Source organism: Neovison vison, chromosome 3 (genome assembly GCF_020171115.1).
Source record: "Neovison vison isolate M4711 chromosome 3, ASM_NN_V1, whole genome shotgun sequence".
In the NCBI taxonomy this organism is placed as follows: Eukaryota; Metazoa; Chordata; class Mammalia; order Carnivora; family Mustelidae; genus Neogale; species Neogale vison.
The window spans coordinates 215,972,030-215,989,285 of NC_058093.1; the positions used below are offsets into that span (position 1 = coordinate 215,972,030).

The following is a 17,256-nucleotide window of genomic DNA, read 5'->3' on the forward strand; positions in this document are numbered from 1 at the left end:
ATTTATTTTTTATTTTTATTTTTTATAAACATATAATGTATTTTTATCCCCGGGGTACAGGTCTGTGAATTGCCAGGTTTACACACTTCACAGCACTCACCCTAGCACATACCCTTCCCAATGTCCATAACCCCACCCCCCTCTCCCAATCCCCCTCCCCCCAGCAACACTCAGTTTGTTTTGTGAGATTAAGAGTCACGTACGGTTTGTCTCCCTCCCAATCCCATCTTGTTTCATTTATTCTTCTCCTACCCCCTTAACCCCCCATGTTGCATCTCCACTTCCTCATATCAGGGACATATGATAGTTGTCTTTTTTTTATCAACTTACTTTGCTAAGTGTGATATGCTCTAGTTCCATCCACGTTGTCACAAATGGCAAGATTTTATTTCTTTGATGGCTGCATAGTATTCCATTGTGTATATATACCACGTCTTCTTTATCTTCTGTCGATGGATGTCTAGGTTCTTTCCATAGTTTGGTTATTGTAGACATTGCTGCTATAAACATTCGGGTGCATGTGCCCCTTTGGATCACTGCGTTTGTATCTTTAGGGTAAATATCCAGTAGTGCAATTGCTGGGTCATAGGGTAGTTCTATTTTCAACATTTTGAGGAACCTCCATGCTGTTTTCCAGAGTGGTTGCACCAGTTTACAATCCCATCAATAGTGTAGGAGGGTTCCAGGAGGATATTCTTTCACAGAACTTTTGTTTCAATCACACATACCCATGCCTACATACTGGCTAGAATGTTTCTCTCCCATAATACTGTTAAATCATTTGGATTTGGATTTCACTAAAGGCTTGGAGAGCCTGGACTTCGTGAGTTTGGGTCTGTTGTACACATAAATGATCATATTGAAAACAGCTGCTAATTATTTGTGTAGCAAAGATTTATGCCAGGCATTGCTCTAGGAACTTATGATACAGCAGTAAAGGAAACACAAGTCCCGTTCCTCCCTCAGTTTACAGTCTAGTGGGTGGAGATAGAGAACAAAAGCAAGATGTATTTATATAGAGCTGACCCTTGACCAGAGTGGAAGGGGTTAGAAGCACCAACTCCCTGCGCAGTAGAAAAATCTATGTAAACTTTTGACTCCTCCAAAATCTTTTAGCTTACCATTGATGGATGTCTTGCTGATAGTATAAACAATCAACTCATGCATATTTTGTATTTGCATGTATTGTATATTATATGCTCCCAATATAGTAAGCCAGAAAAAAGAAAATGTTATTAAGAAAATCATAAAAAGGGCGGCCTGTTTGAGTCAGTAGAGCATGCAACTCTTGAATTCAGGGTTGTGCTGTATTTATTGAAAAAAATTTGCATTTAAGTAGACCTGTGCAGTTCAAACCCCTGTTGTTCAGGGTCAACTGTATTGGGTGTTAGGCAGGTGATAAATAATATGTTAAGAAATAGTGTTGGGGGTGAGTAGGACATGTGAGTTGGGAGAGGTGGTGATTTTTGATATCATGGTCAGGGAAGCCTTGCTAAGAACCTGTGGACTTGAAGCAGCCCAGGAGACAAGATGGGGATATCTGAGCATTCAAGGCAGGGGAACCACAAAATTCCTAAGGAAATACAGGGTGTGGTGCCTTCAAGACTAATGGAGTAGCTTCAGTGGAGAGGGAGAGGCAGGAAAAACAAGGACTGGTGGGTATGGGCCAAAGGCCTAGGACTCTTTTTGACATTTCATGTTCATTGGACTTTCTTCTGAGTGAGTCGGGAAGTCATTGGAGTTCAATAAGCAGAAGACTTTCTGCCAGCTCTTTTACATATTTTAACAGGAGTACTGGGGACACTATGGGGAGATATGGCAAAAGAGGTATGAAGCTGGAAACTTCTGCAATGATCCAGGGACAGAACATGGTACCTTCAAACAGGATCCAGGAAGAGAATAAGATGCCTGTAGTCATGATTCAGGGAGAGAACATGGTGTCTTGGATCAGGGAGAGGGCAGTAGGGGTAGAAGAGAGTGGTTGGGTCCTGGATATCTTTGGAAAACAGAGCAGGCAGTGTTTGCTAATTAATTGGCTGTGGGGTATGGGGGAAAGATTTGCAAAGGATGTCTCCAAAATTTGTTAACTGAGTGATTAGGAGTGTTTACTCAGAAAAGGAACACTGCAGGTGGAACAAGATTTTTATTTTTTTTAATTTTTAAATTTTTTTTTTTTAGGGGACTGAAAAGATCTAAATTTTTGTAAGATTGACAAGAAAACTTAGATATCCAGAGGGTACAACTGAGAGTAGGACAAGGCAAGTGTAATGCCTAGGGTGATAAAATGCAGGGGGTGGGTGCTCTGAGATGCTGACCTTGGGTATCTTTAACTCTTGCCATTAAATATTGTGCCCTAATCCCTCACTTGCCTCAACCTAGTCATGGCCCTCAAGAGGGCATGTAGAGCTTGCAATTGATAGAGACCTGGAGAGCTTGAGAGAGAACTCTAGGACTACCTTGTCACCTAACTAGTTGGAGCATGTTCCTCAGGTATAATATAAGGCTGCTAATAGTTATCTCAGCATTTCAGGGAAATATTAAATAAAGCAATATTTTGGGTTTTGAAATAAATATTCTTAGTTATATTGACTGTATTATTATTATTTTTTTTAATGAGAGAGAGAGAGCATGAGAGGAGAGAGGTCAGCTGGAGAAGCAGACTCCCTGCCAAGCAGGGAGCCCAATGTAGGACTCCATCCTGGGACTCCAGGATAATGACCTGAGCAGAAGGCAGTTGCTTAACCAACTGAGCCACCCAGGTGCCCCAGACAGTATTTTATAAAAAGAAAGCACTAGAAGTTGAAGGGACCTCTTCAAGCAAAAAGCAGTTGTAAAATGGCAGGTCTTTCCTTGTCATGTGAGAAAAAGCAAGTGCTAGGACCACCAGAAAAGAATATAGAATCCTACACAGGGACAGGGAAAATGAAGACGCTGAGCTGATATTAGTAGGAGTGGAACATGTAAACGAAGATACAAAAATTCTCTTTATCATAGCAATTCCAAATTCAAAACCAGTCATTTCAAACATTTTGAACAGATGACCCTGGAATGATATTCCAAAAGAAAGAAGTTTACTAGAGTCAAGATACTGCTTGCGCATTGCAGCCTGCAGACCTCGTGACCCATGGGTACTCATAGTGGCCACCCCAATCTGAATGGAGAGTAATAGATAGTCTTATTATTTTTGAACCTCATCTAAACCTGATTATAAAATGAGCTCACCACAAGTCATGCCTCACAGTCCCTTAGATTTGCTCTCTCCTATCTCACTGTCTACTTGGAACTGTACTTTCTGTAGGAGGCAAGAGTGGAAGCACTCAGTTTGAAGGAACTTCCTGCTTCCAGTTTAAACAGTGGAAATTCTAAAAGACCTAAACTCAGTGATGGAATCCCAGAAAGACATTCCTCAGTTGTGACCATTTCTCTCTTATAGTGAGTATGAGCACAACCTCAAAAGGTGTCCTATTCTCATTAAGTCATGCTCAGAATGAGCATTATTCTCTTGGGCTTATGTAAATAATAGGACACATTTCAATCTCATGGATCTTATCACAAAAAATTATTTGGAAAGGCTTGAAAAACCAGACTTTTTGAGTCTAGCAAGTCAAAACCAGACTGTGATCTTGAGAAAGAAAATCCGATCATGTTACTTCATGACTTTTACTATGGGCAGCAAAAGGAGACCGGCAGCCAAAACAGAAGACTCACACAACTTTTAAATGCCTCAGCTGTTTGGAAGTTCTAAAGAATGTCAAGTTTATGAGCCATGTGTGGAGCCATTTGGAACTTGAGAAGCAGAAGGGTGACAGCTGGGAAATCCACACCACCTGCCAGCACTGTCACCCATGATTTCCTACTCCCTTCAAGCTGCAATGTCACATTGAAAGTGTAACACACTATCCAGGAGTCCTCCACTGTCTGTAATGTTTGCAAATTGTCATTCAAAACAGACCAGGCTTTCTTACATCACATGAAGGACAATAGTAAGCCTGGAAAAATGCCCTATGTGGGCCAGGTTTGCAATTATAAATTGTCAGCCTTTGCTGATATGGAAACATGTTCTAGAACATGCCATGAAAACACTAAGAATTTGCTTTGTCCTTTCGATCTCAACATTGTCAGAGCCCTCATACTTTACATGAATCATTGTCAGAGCACTAGAAAAAGAGTCTTTCAGTGTTCCAAATGCAGGGTACAGTGTTTGACCTCAAAGGAGAAAACATAGCACCAAACCAAGAATCACTGAGCTTTTAAAAAGCCAAAGCAATTGGAAGCGTTGTCTACTGAAACAGAAGTTATGATTCAAACTTCAGTTCAAGTGCAGTCTCCATTGTTTTGAGCAACACTTACCTCTAGCTGTTACCTGTAAAATCTGAAAAGAGGATTGCCATGAACTCTAGGTATTCCAGATGTTACCACAGCTAGAATTATAGCTCAACTTCTGTTTTGCCCACCTCCAGGGATGCTGAAAGGCAGAATTGAGGCTAGGCCATCTGTACATCATAACTGTGGATGATAATAGTCAGTGAGAGTCAGGTTTTATGGTGACAATTCTTCAGGTCCTTACTGTCAAGAGGCAACATAGAAAGCTTCCTTATGTTTCTTCCCAGCCAACCTCTCCCTGCAAAGTAACCACTATTCTGACCTCTACTTCCAAAGATTCATTTTTTTTTTCTGTTTTTAAGCTGTGAGTAAATGGGATCACACAACAGATTTTTGTCTTTTTCTTTCTTTAAATAAGTGGAATGCATGCATTCTTGCTCTATGCAGACATAGGACGTTCTTTTTCATTGCTGGGTAGAATCCCATTGAATGCATATGGTAGAGCTGTGTATGTCCGTTTTACTCCTGATGGACTTTGAGACTGATTCTTTTGTTCTTCAGAATAAAGCTGCCATGAGTTGGTGCATGCCTTTTGGTAGACATATGTAGTTATTTCTCTAGAATATATATATATATACTAATGAGAAGTTCCAGAACTACATTGATTCAGCTTTTTTTAATGCAGATTCTGCTAAACACCTTTTCAGAGTGATTTAAATGATTTTCATTTCCACCAACAATATTGAGAATTTCAGTGCTGCAGATACAGTACTTGGTATTGTCAATTGTTTCCATTAGTCCCTTTGTCTTGAAGTTGTAGTGTTATGATATTGTTGTTTTCATCTACATTTCCCTGATGAGTAATGATCTGGAGAGATTTTTTTTTTTTTTTTTTTGGTCATATGATCACTGGTCACTTGAATAACACCCTCTTTTATTAAGTGCCTATTCAAGTCTTGTTTTGTTTATTTATTTATTTATTTCTTATTTTAGAGTGAGAAAAAGAGAGCAGGAGTGGGAGGGGCAGAGAGAGAGAGAGAATCTCAAGCAGATTCTGCATCGAACATGAAGCCAGATTCCAGGTTCGATCCCAGGACCCCAAGATCATGACCTGAGTGGAAACGAAGAGTCAGATGCCCAACTGACTATACCACCTGGTGTCCATCTTTTTTTTTTTTTTTTTTTTAATTAGACTATCAATTGAGAAGTGATGAGGGAACTCCTGGGGCACTGAAAATGTCCCACATCTTGATCTGATTGGTGGTTTCATGGGTGTATATATGTGCATTAGGGTTGGTGCTTCATGGTGCATTATATTTAAGAAATTATTGTCTACCAAGGATGTAAACATATTCCTCGTTAATTTTCTTCTAGAAGTTTAACTGTTTAGCCTTTTGCATTTAGGGATTAGCATTTGAATCAGCAGACTGAATGAGCAAGATAAACCCTCAGCAACATGGCGGAGCCTTATCCAATACAATCCATTGACAGCCCTAAGAGAACAAAAGCTATGGAAAAGAAAATTTTCCTTCTCCTTTCTTGAGATGGGACATCCATCTCTCCTGCCTTTGGACATCAGAGCTCCTGGTTCTTGAGCCTGCAGACTAAGACTGAATTATGCCACTAGCATTCCTGAGGGACATCTTGGTCTCCAAAATTGCATAAACCCTGTATCTCTGTTTTTTTATCCTATTGATTCTTTCCGGACAACACTGAAAATTACAAATACCTGGGAATTTAAGCTCCACAGCATTGTTGGTCAAAGTTGTCCTGGGTATTCAGGTGCTTTGTTGAATTGTAGTGGTTATAATGGTAATCTTTGTCTTGTTCTTAGACTCACATACAATTGTTCATCATTAATCATGGTGTTAGCTGTAAGGCTGTTTGTAACTATCCAATGACTTTGGGGGAATTGAGCTAGAAATCAGTAACAGAAAGATAATTCAGAAAAAAAACCCAAAGTCTAGAAATTAAGCAATATAATTAAGAACAGGACAGGGACTAGGGTGTATTGCACTGTAAAGCAGTTAACTTTGTATGGCGACAGATAGGACAGATGGTATGATTACTGTGTAAGGTATAGAATGTCATATTGCTACATTGTACACCTGAAACTAATATAACATTGTATGTCAACTACACTACAATTAAGAAAAAAAAACACTTTATAAAATATTGTAAAGAGGAACAACAGAACCTATAGAGTTAATAAGAAAGTAAAGAGTAGAAAATACAAATGGGGTAGAGATGAAAATCACATTACAGATTAAAAAGCCCAAAAGCTGTCTTTTTTCCCCCTTTTCAAAACACTACTAAAGTAGACAGACTTCCCCCAGGAAGCCTTAAGGGTAAAGGTCCATTCTTGCACTTTCACAAACCTCTTGCATACTGCTCTTATGCTCATTATAAGATTGACCTATAGTAGTTAGAAGGAATTCATATTTAAAGTTCATGTATTTGATTAGAAGAAGGGTTGGGGTGGGCAAAATGGGTGAAGGGGATCCAGAGGTTCAAACTTCCAGTTATAAAATACATCATTGGGAGGTAATGTACACCATGGTAACTATAGTTAATAATACCATATTGCATATTTGAAAGTTGCTAAGAGAATAAATCTTAAATGTTCTCATCACAAGAAAAAATAATTTGTAACTATGTTTGGTGATAGATGGATGTTCAGCAGACTTATTGTGATCATTTCACAATATATACAAATATTCAAATATTGAATAATTTATGTATTACACCTGAAACTAATCTAAGGACTATGTTAGTTGTTCCTCAATGAAGAAGAGGAGAGAAGAGAAGGAGAAGAAAGGTCAACAAAATAATGATCTAAATCAGTGGTGTTGAGGCTGCCTGGGTGGCTCAGTTGGTTAAGTGTCTGCCTTCAGCTCAGGTCATGACCATGGGGTCCTGAGATCAAGTGTTACACTGGGCTCCCTGCTCAGCAGGGAGTCTGCTTCTCCTCTCCATCTGCTGCTCTCTCCCTCTGTCAAATAAATAAATAAAATCTTGAAAAAATAAATCAGTACTGTCAATAGAAATTTTTGTAGTGATGAAAATGTTCTATATCTGCTCTGTCCAATATGCTACATGTGACTGCTGAGTCATTGAAAAGTAGCTAATATGACTGATGTATTGGATTTTTAATTTATTTAATTTTGATTAATTTAACACTAAATTTAAAGGTAGGGTAAACAAATCTTCCTTATACATGAAGTCCAAATAATTTCCGTACTCCTAATAATTTGTGTATTTCATAGACACTCTCCCCTGAGTGAGACTACATGTCCTTTCCTGAGGGTGGCCTAGATTTAGGGACTTGCCTCCAAAGAGTAGAATATGGAAAGGAGGAAAAATCTACTTTACAGTGGAGAAATCAGTGGTTAAGTCATAGTGATAGCATGTATTCCTGATGGGAAGTGATAAGAACATATAACCTCTGTGGTATAATTCTAAAAACCTATATCCCCAGTGTAACTGTAAGGAAAACATTGAACCCATATTGAGACATTCTCCAAAATATCTGACCCCAAGGACTCCTTAAAATTATCAAGGTCATGATAAACATGTAAACTGTATGATAAACAAGTAACAAACTGTCACAGACATGAGTAGGCTAAGGAGACACTATGACTAGTGCAGTGCAGTATCCTGTACGGGAATCTGGAACAGAAAAAAGACTTTGGTAGAAAAACTAGTGAGATTTGAATAAAACTTGAAGCATAGTTTATAGTGACTTAATGAAGGATATTGAAATAATTTTGAGATCTTAAGGGGAGGTCATTTCCCAAATACACATTTTAGACATAGAAAATACTTTCTATCTACATCCTCTTCACTTTGTCTACGGTATACTTAACTGAACAGAAATCCTCAAATGCAAAGGAGCAATAATATTTAGACTGTGTGATCTGACCATAATGCAACAAGATGAGAAATTCATAAATGAATTGCTTTTTAAAATCCCACAGATTTGGAAAATAAATACAATATTATTATGTAACCCTTGTGTTAAAAAGAGAATTACTAGGAAAATTAAGACATTGAATGATAATGAGCATACTATGAAATAAAATCTGTAGGATACAGTTAAATTGATACTTAAGTAAACGAAGGTAAATTTATAGCATCATATACAAGAGAAATAACTGGAAGTTTACAAATAAACCACCTAGACATTTATCTCAAAGCATTGTAAAGCAGTTAACTTTGTATGGCGACAGATAGGACAGATAGTAACTACATGTATCATGGTGATTACTGCGTAAGGTATAGAATGTCTTATTGCTACATTGCACACCTGAAACAAATATAACATTGTATGTCAACTACACTACAATTAAGAAAAAAAAACACTTCATAAAATATTGTAAAGAGGAACAACAGAACCTATAGAGTTAATAAGAAAGTAAAAAGTAGAAAATATAAATGGGCTAGAGATGAAAATCACATTACAGATTAAAAAGCCCAAAAGCTGTCTTTTTTCCCCCTTTTCAAAACACTACTAAAGTAGACAGACTTCCGGCAGAAATGGCAATTAAAAAAAAAATCTGTTAAAAAAATCTGTAGAGGGCCAGATAGTAAATATTTTAGGCTTTTGAATATGATTTATGACAATTAATTAACTGTTGTTTTAAGAGGAAAGCAGCCATAGACCATACCTAAAGGAATGAATATGTCTGTGTTCAATAAACTTTATTTATGAACACTGAAATTAAATTTTATATAATTTTCACGTTACAAAATAATAGTCTCTTTGTGGTTTTCTCCAGGCATTAACAAATGTAAAGTTCATTCTTAAGTCGCTGCAAGCTATAAAAACAAATAGGTGCCAGACTTTTTTTGTATGGCTTGACCAGATGTAACGTCAAGAGTATGGGCGTCAAGACCAAGTTGCATGGTCATGTTCTCTTAAACATGGAGCTGGCAGCTAGTGCTTTTATGAAAAAGGGACCACACCTGAGGATTATGAAAGTTAAACTCCAGGTGGACAAATTTATCCCCTGATGGACTGGGAGCCTGTCTTTATCCTTGAACCCTGGTCTCCTCTGCAACCTTGATCTCCCAAGACTCTTCCAGGGACTGAGGGTCATCGCTACAGCTCTCACCCCTCTCAGCCTGATCCCGCGCCCAGGGATAGCCACCAGGGGCGCCAGAGCGCGCGCAGACGCCGGACCCGCCTCGCCGCCAATCAGAGTACAGCACCCCGAGCCGCGCCGGCCTTGGGCCCGCACCTGGCAGCCAATCACAGATCGCAGCGGGCGCGCGTGGAGAGGCGGCGGCGTCGGCGGCGCCTGGGGCCTGAGGAGGCGTCGTCCCCTCGGGCTTTGCCTGGGGAGCGCCTTGGGGCGGTGCGCCTCCGGCAGCTCAGGACCTGGTGCGGACCGCCGGGAGGACGGTAAGGACGGGGGCGTGGCGCGGCCGTAGTGTTCCCAGAGGAGAGATGGGAGGGATTCCGCGGCCGCAGTCCTGCGCCCACAGGGCTCCTGGTCTGGGTGTGCCCGAGCGGCCTGTGCCTGTTGCTGCGGCCTCCGAAGTGTGTCGGGTAAGCGGTTCTTGGCGGGTCCTGAGACTCCCTTCACGCACACCCCCTTCCCGGGTCTCAGCAGGCGCCTTTCGGGCAGCATCCCCTCCCCCACCCTGGGCTGGCCGTTCCCATCCCCCAAGCCTGGGCCCAGCCTGGGCCTCTTGGAGGAGGGGCCTGCCCAGGCTCTTAATACCTTCCCCTCCCCCCGGCCCACTGGGGTCTTTTGGAACTTAAGGCATTTAAACGTCCTCTCCTCCCTCTTCGGGATGTCTGTTGGCCCAGAGCCTTTAAGGCGATTTAAGCATTTGTAAATTCATTTATTGCTCCCTCTCCCCTACCTCAGGGCCTTGTTAATTTTTCTCGTTTGCAGTATCTCTGCCTGGACCCTATTTCAGACTCTTCCACCCTAATGAAGTCCTCCTGACAGCCAGGCCCCGGGGTGGTTTCCAGGCTTTGGAACTGGGCAGTTGGCAGGCATAGTGTTTTCTTTACTGAGGGAGGGTAGATGGGAGGAACAGGTGTGGGGGAAGGGACTCCAGTTCTCTTCTGGTTAAGTGAGACGCTTGATGAACATGCAGATGGCAATAACAGGTAGGTTGTGGGATATAAAACATTCCTGTAACGTGTAAGTAACCCTAATCCTCCTCTGTGGTTGCCTCAAGGATGTGAGCTTCTCCTACCTGGAAAATCTTAAGTTTTTAGAAGTTTCACTGCACACCTGAGGTAAGTTGAGAGGTCTTTATAAGGACCAAGACTGTATCATTTTTCTTCAGTTTTTTCTTATTTTCTCCCGTGTTAAAATACTGGTATTTAGACAGTGTTTCCTGAAGTGTGTATGACCTGAACATGTCTGATAAATTCAAGCCAATCACTGATTTAGGTAATTCTGGAGCTCTCTATATTGCTTCCTTAAAAACAGGGCGGGTGGCATTCTTTCACCAGCTCTCTAAAGAACACGAGAGGATCATACATTTTAAGCTATGTAAAACTGACTTCTTTTACAATGGCAGTAGGAGGCTAAAATGGGCAGATACACATACCTAAGATTTAAGCTCATGTATTAAAGTTTCATTCAGGGTAAATGTGTATTGGTTAAAAATGCTCACATAGGGTTAGTTTGTTCATTTCTACAACCTTTTAAGGGCTTTATTTTATGAAGTAATTGAATGTGACTGGGTAAGGGAAGCCATATGAATTCATTTCATGCCAGGAGGCAAAACAATAAGTAAGTTGTATGCCTAATAACTTGTGTATATAGCATGGTAAGACCCATTATATAGTTAGTTATCTATTGCTGTGTAACACATTGTCTCAAACTTAATGACCTAAGGAATGTTTATTTCACTGTCATACTCTAGCTGGGTGATTCTGGCTCAGGGTAGCTTATGAGTTTATAGTGAAGCTTTTGACAGAATTGGCAGTTACTGAAGACTTGGGTTTTATTGGATGAACAGTGTCTGAGCTTGCTCACTTGACTGTTAGCACAGTCCTCAGTTCTTCACTCTGTGGCCCTCTCCATGGGGCTGCTCCTGTCATGGTAGCTGGCTTCTCTCAGAGCGAGTGATTAAAGAGAGAGCTTGGTCCCAGGATGAAGTGCAGAGTCTTTTTCAGAAGTTACATACCATTACTTCTGTATTTGCTTCATCAGATAGGCTAACCCTATAATATCGTGGGAGAGGACTACACAAGAGTGTGAATACCAGGAGGCAAGATTCATTTGGGGCCATGTTGGAGGCTAGCAACCACACCCGTTGCTACTCCATACACACATATAAGTTGCACACACCATTCCAACTCTTCTCCATATTGTTCTGTTACTATGAGTGAATTATTTGGCTCCAGGCTAAGGACAAAGCCTCCCCTGGTATATTAAATCCAAATAGTTTTTGTTTATTCAGGAATGTTGTTCCAGCAAGTCTCCTCTTCATCCTGGATTAAGTTTTCAGTTTCTCTGGATCATTCTAATCAGCAAACTGATTGTAATGTTACCTTTTGTTAAAAAGCCATCTTTTAATTGCACATCCCCCTTCTGCTTATTTTATTTCATGTCTGCTTCTCATTAGAGGAAAATTTCTTCAGCGTTGTCCATGTTTGCTTCCTCAAGTTCTCCCATTCTCCTGACTCTTGTCAAGATCTCCAGTGAATTTCACAGTACTTAATGAAATGGTCAATTGTTATTTATTTTTTTTTTAAGATTTTATTTATTTATTTGAGTTAGAGTGAGAGAGATCACAGGAGAGAGAGAAGGAGAATCCCCTCTGAGCAGGGAGCCCATTGCAGGATTTGATCCCAGGACCTCAAGATAATGACCTGAGCCGAAGGCAGATGCTTAACCGACTGAGCCACCCAGGCATCCTGAATTGTTAGTTATTAATTTATGTGATCTATTGCAGTATTTATCAGAGTCATTAATTTCCTCTTCCCTGAAAATAATTTTTCATTTGGATTACAACGTGCTTTTTCTCTGTTCTTTTACTACTCTCCTACCCTCCACCCCAGCTGGTTCTAAGTAACCCTTCCTTCTTTCTATCCTTTTCTGGTTTCTTCTCATGTTTCTGACCTCTGACCAATGCAGTGCCCCAGGACCTGGATATCAGACCTCTTTCTCTAGATGACCTCAGGCAGTCTTGTGTTTTAAATAACATTTCATGCCAAAGATTCCAAAATTTGTGTACTTAGCCCAGGTCTTTCCCTGAGTTCTGGTTTCATGTTTACTTGCTCACATCACCTGTTCTATGTGTCATCCTCTTCCTCACATCCCAATTCCTATCTGTTAACAAATCTTGTGGACCTTCAAGGTTTTAATATAGAATTTGACCCCTGGGGCGCCTGGGTGGCTCAATGGGTTAAAGCCTCTGCCTTAAGCTCAGGTCATGGTCTCAGGGTCCTGGGATCGAGCCCCACATTGGGCTCTCTGCTCAGCGGGGAGCCTGCTTACTCCTCTCTCCCTGCCTGCCTCTTTGACTACTTGTAATCTCTGTCTATCAAATAAATAAATAAAATCTTAAAAAAAAAAAGACATTGACCCCTTCTCAGCATCCCAGTCTTGTATTAGCATAGTCTTTTATTATAAAATCATTATTAATGAAATTACTATGATTAAGTTATTAATAATCTTAGTAGTTATAATAATCTAAACTTGCCGTCCTGCTTCCAGTTATTATTCTAAAGTTTTCTTTCTTCTCATAGTAGCCAGAGTGGTCCTTTTGACATGACAGATCATGTAACCCCTCACTCAAAATTCCCAGTGAACTATCATACCCAGAGTAAAACCAAAGAACTTAGAATGGACTACATTAATGTACTACAGCAAACTCATTCTTTGATTCTTCTCCAGTTTCTCTCCCTGTCCACTGGTTTGCCTACATTAACCTCTTGACCAGTCCTTAACTTTGGTAAGTCTCAGAGCCTTTGTATTTGTTTTTCCTTCAGCTGGAGAATTCTTTCCCAGATCTCCATAACCATGCCATACAAATATCAGCCTGCCTCCATACTATCTGGCCATTGCCTCCTTTATCTTCTCTATAGCATTTATGACCATTTGAAATTATGTATATATATGTATACACACATATAATATAAAATATTTTATGTGATTTATATTACATTAGTACATATTTGAAATATGTGCTGTGTGATACTATAATATTGCATGCAGTAACATTATGTGTGTATATTTTTTTAATGTATTTTTCAGTTACCTCTATTGCAGTGTCAGCTCCCCGAAGAAGGGGTCTTTGTTTCAATCACTACTGTATCTCTGGTACCTAGATCAGTACCTGGCATATGGTAGACTCACCAAATACTTACTAATCCTCAAATTTCTTATAAATGCCATCTTGATACTTCTCCCTCCCTTTTTCTTTGTTAGGAGTTGGGGTTAGGAGACTGTCAGAACTATAGAGTTCCTTATCATTATGCTCCTGTGTCATTTATTTGTTCCTCAGTCTTTTTTGGACAGGAATATGTTCTAATTTTACTAATTTAATATGTTTTATAGTTGTAGTTTATCCAAAATAGTGAACATCAGAACATTACCAACATTATATGTTTGACCACCCATGGAACTTATGATGATCTTTCCGTAGAGTAACAATTTTCCCCTAATTTCTTAAAAGAAAGAAAGATAGAAAGAAAGAAAAAAAAAGAAAAAGAAGGAGAGAGATTCCCCTCTTTTCCTTTTTTTGCACTCAGGAGTTGTAACAGGAGTTGTTATGTTAGGGTCAATTTGATACGAAAACAAAAAAAAAAGTTACTTTCAGCTTTTGATTTCATAACACTTAAAAAAATTGGGTACCACTGAAATAATAAAATTTAAAAAAATTGGCACAAGTTATTTTAAGCTGTCCTTTTTAAGTTCCTTATACTTGTCAACCACAAGAATTCTTAGGTGCATTCCTTATTTATTCCTTTAAATGTATAAATTGGTCATTTGAGTAACACTGAATAGTAGAGATCTGAGAGTTCAGCTTAAGCATTAATATTGTATATTTTTGAAAACAAAATATGGTTGCTTTGTGGAAGTCTTACTAGGATATTTTTCTTTGGGAGCTTTCCAATAGCAGGGAGATATTTGTTACCTAGAGATTCATGACAGGGAACATCTAGCATGCTTAGCCTATGCTCTCACCACTTTCACAACTTCAAGATTCCTTACAAGTATGTTGACTCATTTACCATCAAAATCCTTTTTTTAATGGCGGAAGAAGAGAGAGAAAATAAGCACACTCCCTGCTGAGTGGAGACCAACATGGGGCTTGATCTCATAACCCTGAGATCATAAGCTGAGTTGAAATCAAGGTTCAGATGCTTAACTGACTGAGCCACCCGGATGCCCTGAAATCAAGTTATTATTAAGTGAAAAGTGATACTGTTAAAAAATACACAGGGGCAACAGGTCAAACTGGATTGTCATCGTCAAATCAGGATTTTTAGCAGTCCTAATAAAAATTAAGTTGATGTTCCCTAGGAACATGTCTCCCACTACAAATTTGTAAATTGACTACATGATACTAGTTTAACTTTCTTTGTGGACTAGATTAGTTTGCATTGTTACTGTAATTCTAATTACCTAACTCTTGTTACATGAATGGAGTCTGTTTAGGGGCTTTGAAGATACAGTTATCAGTTGTTAGGATGTTGGGGGAGGGGGAGGTCACACCAGCCTATCACTAGGCATTTTTTTCTTTAATTGAGATATAATTCACATACTATACAATTCACTCTGTAGAATGCAGAATTGAAGGATTTTTAGTATACTTCACAAAATCGTGCAGTCTTTACCACTATCTAATTCTGGAACATTTCATCAACCCTAAAACCCTGTATTAGCTTCCTGCGGCTACTATAACAAATTACCACAGTCTTGGTGGATTAAAACAACACAAATTTATTCCCTCTCAATTCTGGAGGCCAAAAGTTAGAAATCATCACCTGACCTAAATCAGGTTTTGGTAGGGCCACCCTATCCCAGATACTCTAAGGGAGAATCCATTGCTTGCTTCTTCCAGCGCATATTCTTTGGCTGAGTCCATGTCATTCCAGTCTTGGTACAATGCTTTCTCCTACCGTATGCGTGAAATCTTTTGCCTTTCATACTGAGGATACTTATGATGGTATTTTGGGCACATTTGTATAATCCAGGATAATCTTCCCATCTCAAGATTCCTAATCACATCTGCAAAGACCCCTTTCCCAAAGAAAGATAATGTAGATACGTTTCAGGGATCAGGATCTAATATTTTTTTGAGGTCATTATTCAACCTACTACATTTCCTCATTCTTTCCCCCACTCCAGCCCATGGAACCACTAATTTATTTCTGTCTCTGTGCATTTGCCCAGTGTAGACATTTTATATGGGAGGAATCATACAATATGTGGCCTTTTTGTGTCTAGCTTTATTCGCTTAGCATCTTTTCAAGGTTCATCCATGTCATACATGTATAGCAGTACTGTTATTTGTTTTCATAGATGAATACATTCCATTTTATGGCTATACTACAGTTCATCCATTTATCAGTTAAGATACCTTTGGATAGTTTGCACTTTGTTGCAATTATGAATAATGCTGCTATGAACATTGTTGAGCAAATTTTTATATGGATTTATGTTTTCAACTCTTTGAGATATATACCTAGGAGAGAAATTGCTGGATCATATACTGCTGTATTTAATTTTTGAGATGCTGCCAAACTGTTTTCCAAAGTGGCTGACCATTTTACAGCAGTTGCACTAACAATATATTAGGATTCTAATTTCTCCATATTCTCTGTAACACTTTTTACTGTTTCTGGTTTTGATTATAGTCAAGCCAGTGGATGTGAAGTGGTATCTCATTCTGATTTTGATTTACATTTTCCTAATAATTAATTGTGTTGAGCAGCATTTCTTGTGCTTATTGTATTGCATTATTTGTATATCTTCTTTGAAGAGTTGTCTATTCAAATTTTTTGCTCATTTTTTATTGTAAAAAGCAGATAACATAAATTTTACCATCTTAATCATTTAAGTGCTAAATATATTAACATTGTTTTAAAACAGATCTCTAGAACTTCTCATTCTGTAAAATTGAAACTCCGTATCCATCTCATTAAACAACTAAGTCCCTTTTCCCTTTCTCCCTAGACCAGGGTATCCACCATTCTACTTTTTATTTCTTTACTATTGCTTTGACTACTTTAGATAGTTCAGATAAGTGGAATTAATATAGTATTTGTCTTTTTTGTGACTGGCTTTTTTAAATTTAGCTAACGTGTCCTCAGATTCATCAGTGTTTTAGTGTATGGCAGGACTTCCTTCTTATAGCTGGATAATATCCTGTTGTATGTATATACACATTTTTTTAAATTCTTTCATCAGTTAGTGAACATTTGGACTGCATCTACCACTTAGTTATCAGAACAGTACTGCTGTGAACATGGGTATACAAATATTTCTTCGTAATCTTGTTTTCATTTCTTTTGGATATATATCCAGAAGTAGGATTGCTGGATCATGATAGTTTGATTTATAATATTTTGGGGAACCTGTGTTGCTTTGCACAATTTTACATTCCAACCACAGCACATAAGAATTTTAATTTCTTCACATCCTTACCAGCAGTTGTTATTTTCTGGTGTAATTATTTGTTTTTATATATTTTGATAGTAGCCATCCTAAGGGGTTTGAGTGGTATATCATTGTAGTTTTGATTCACAGTTTTCTCATTACTATCATGTTGAACATCTTTTCATATACTTGGACATTTGTATATCATGTTTATTTTTTTTAAAGATTTTATTTATTTATTTGACAGAGAGAGAGGGGGGAGCAGGCTCTCTGCTCAGCAGGTATGCTGAGGCAGATGCGGGGCTCGATTCCAGGACCCTGAGATCATTACCTGAGCTGAAGGCAGTGGCTT

The 17,256-nt window shown here is 38.9% G+C and overlaps 2 protein-coding genes across 6 annotated transcripts in view; one reads left to right on the forward strand and one right to left on the reverse strand.

The window, feature by feature from the left end:
• The window catches only part of LOC122903652 (immunoglobulin lambda-1 light chain-like), a 1,198,107-nt gene that overhangs the window by 861,878 nt on the left and 318,973 nt on the right, over nt 1-17,256 (reverse strand). The gene's annotated exons all lie outside the window — the stretch shown is intronic.
• The window catches only part of ZNF280B (zinc finger protein 280B), a 30,900-nt gene continuing 23,264 nt past the window's right edge, over nt 9,621-17,256 (forward strand). Inside the window, exons 1-2 of one of the 4 annotated variants that reach the window (XM_044244424.1) lie at nt 9,621-9,727; nt 10,519-10,579. The gene's annotated coding sequence lies outside the window, so the exon portion shown is untranslated. Of the gene's footprint in view, nt 9,728-9,810; nt 9,875-10,518; nt 10,580-13,226; nt 13,252-17,256 lie in introns of those variants that run through there. The other 3 variants (XM_044244426.1, XM_044244427.1, XM_044244428.1) reach the window with 3 other exon arrangements.